Genomic DNA, 2,685 nt, shown 5'->3' on the forward strand with positions numbered 1-2,685 from the left:
ACTGTCTGTAATAGTCTGTAGTACTGTCTGTAATAGTCTGTAGTACTTTATGTAGTACTGTATGTAGTAGTCTGTAGTACTGTCTGTAATAGTCTGTAGTACTGTCTCTAGTACTGTCTGTAGTAGTCTACAGTACTGTCTGTAGTACTGTCTGTAGTAGTCTGTAGCTCTGTATGTAGTACTGCCTGTAGTAGTCTACAGTACTGTCTGTAATAGTCTGTAGCACTACTACTGTCTGTAGTACTGTCTGTAGTAGTCTGTGGTATTGTCTGTAATAGTCTGTAGTACTGTCTGTAGTAGTCTAAAGTACTGTCTGTAGTACTGTCTGTAGCTCTATATGTAGGACTGTCTGTAGTAGTCTGTAGTACTGTCTGTAGTACTGACTGTAGTACTGTCTGTAGTACTGACTGTAGTAGTCTACAGAACTGACTGTAGTAGTCTACAGTACTGACTGTAGTACTGTCTGTAGTAGTCTGTAGAATGGTCTGTAGCTCTGTACGTAGTACTGCAGTGGTGGTTACTGTCGGTCAGAAGTAATCCGGCTCTTGGATTAAATCTGATAATCTCATTAAAAAACGTTGAGCCTCCATCAGCCGATCAACACCGCAGAGGTCACCTCAGGTCGTCTTCATGACTTTATTTACATCAAACGTGTCCCAATGGGACACCCAGTGTCTGTCCTGTCCCTGCCCCATCCAGTCTCATTCTTGTCCCAGTTCCCATCCCTACTATCATCTGATCCCTCCCCCTTTCCTGTCTCACCACTGTCTGTCCATCCTGTCCCATCTCATACCTGTCCTGTCCCTTTGTCTTCCTGTCCCCTCCTGTCCTGTCCCTTTGTCTTCCTGTCCCCTCCTATCCTGTCCCCCACATGTTGTGCTTCTAAATAAAAGTAAAAGTTTTAAAACTCAAACATTCATTCAAGTCCAGACCACCACAGAACCAGAACCTGAGCCCCGTCTCTGGACTAGATCAGCATCAGTGACACCTGTGAGCACCGAGGAACCTGACAAAAGTCTCCCACAGTAACGTTGTGGTTCTGTGGGTCCACGTGGTTCTGTGGGTCCACATGGTTCGGTGGGTCCACATGGTTCTGTGGGTCCATGTGGTTCTGTGGGTCCACATGGTTCTGTGGGTCCATGTGGTTCTGTGGGTCCATGTGATTCTGTGGGTCCACGTGGTTCTGTGGGTCCACGTGGTTCTGTGGGTCCATGTGATTCTGTGGGTCCATGTGATTTTGTGGGTCTGTGCGATTCTGTGGGTCCACTTGGTTCTGTGGGTCCACTTGGTTCTGTGGGTCCATGTGATTCTGTGGGTCTGTGTGGTTCTGTGGGTCCATGTGGTTCTGTGGATCTAAGTGGTTCTGTGGATCTAAGTGGTTCTGTGGATCCATGTGGTTCTGTGGGTCCACTTGGTTCTGTGGGTCCACGTGGTTCTGTGGGTCAACGTGGTTCTGTGGATCTATGTGGTTCTGTGGGTCCATGTGGTTCTCTGGGTCCATGTGGTTCTGTGGATCCATGTGGTTCTGCAGGTCCATGTGGTTCTGTGGGTCCATGTGGTTCTGTGGATCCATGTGGTTCTGTGGGTCCATGTGGTTCTGTGAATCTATGTGGTTCTGTGGATCCACTTGGTTCCGTGGGTCCATGTGGTTCTGTGGGTCCATGGGGTTCTGTGGGTCCACTTGGTTCTGTGGATCCATGTGGTTCTGTGGTTCTATGTGGTTCTGTGGATCCATGTGGTTCTGTGGATCCATGTGGTTCTGTGGGTCCATGTGGTTCTGTGGATCCATGTGGTTCTGTGGATCCATGTGGTTCTGTGGTTCTATGTGGTTATGTGGATCCATGTGGTTATGTGGATCCATGTGGTTCTGTGGGTCCATGTGGTTCTGTGGATCCATGTGATTCTGTGGATCCACTTGGTTCCGTGGGTCCATGTGGTTCTGTGGGTCCACTTGGTTCTGTGGGTCCATGTGGTTCTGTGGTTCTATGTGGTTATGTGGATCCATGTGGTTCTGTGGATCCATGTGGTTCTGTGGGTCCATGTGGTTCTGTGGGTCCACTTGGTTCTATGGGTCTACTTGGTTCTGTGGGTCCATGTGGTTCTGTGGGTCCATGTGGTTCTGTGGATCCATGTGTTTCTGTGGATCTATGTAGTTCTGTGGGTCCATGTGGGTCTGTGGATCCATGTGGTTCTGTGGGTCCACATGGTTCTGTGGGTCCACGTGGTTCTGTGGATCCATGTGGTTCTGTGGATCTATGTGGTTCTGTGGTTCCACGTGGTTCTGTGGTTTTGTGGATCCATGTGGTTCTGTGGATCCATGTGGTTCTGTGGGTCCATGTGGTTCTGTGGATCCATGTGGTTCTGTGGGTCCATGTGGTTTTGTGGATCCATGTGGTTCTGTGGTTCCATGTGGTTCTGTGGGTCCATGTGGTTTTGTGGATCCATGTGGTTCTGTGGTTCCATGTGGTTCTGTGGGTCCATGTGGTTCTGTGGATCCATGTGGTTCTGTGGATCCATGTGGTTCTGTGTGTCCATGTGGTTTTGTGGATCCATATGTTTCTGTGGGTCCATGTGGTTCTGTGGTTCCATGTGGTTCTGTGGATCCATGTGGTTCTGTGGGTCCATGTGGTTCTGTGGATCCATGTGGTTCTGTGGGTCCATGTGGTTTTGTGGGTCCATGTGGTT

General features: G+C 49.1%; 1 protein-coding gene across 1 annotated transcript in view; it reads left to right on the forward strand.

Annotated features, from left to right (window-relative positions):
- Window positions 1–2,685, forward strand: part of LOC119411033 (ATP-binding cassette sub-family G member 1-like) — a 15,741-nt gene that overhangs the window by 10,365 nt on the left and 2,691 nt on the right. The window lies entirely within an intron of this gene.

This window comes from Nematolebias whitei, chromosome 6, assembly GCF_014905685.2.
Source record: "Nematolebias whitei isolate Nwh7 chromosome 6, NemWhi1, whole genome shotgun sequence".
Lineage (NCBI taxonomy): Eukaryota > Metazoa > Chordata > Actinopteri > Cyprinodontiformes > Rivulidae > Nematolebias > Nematolebias whitei.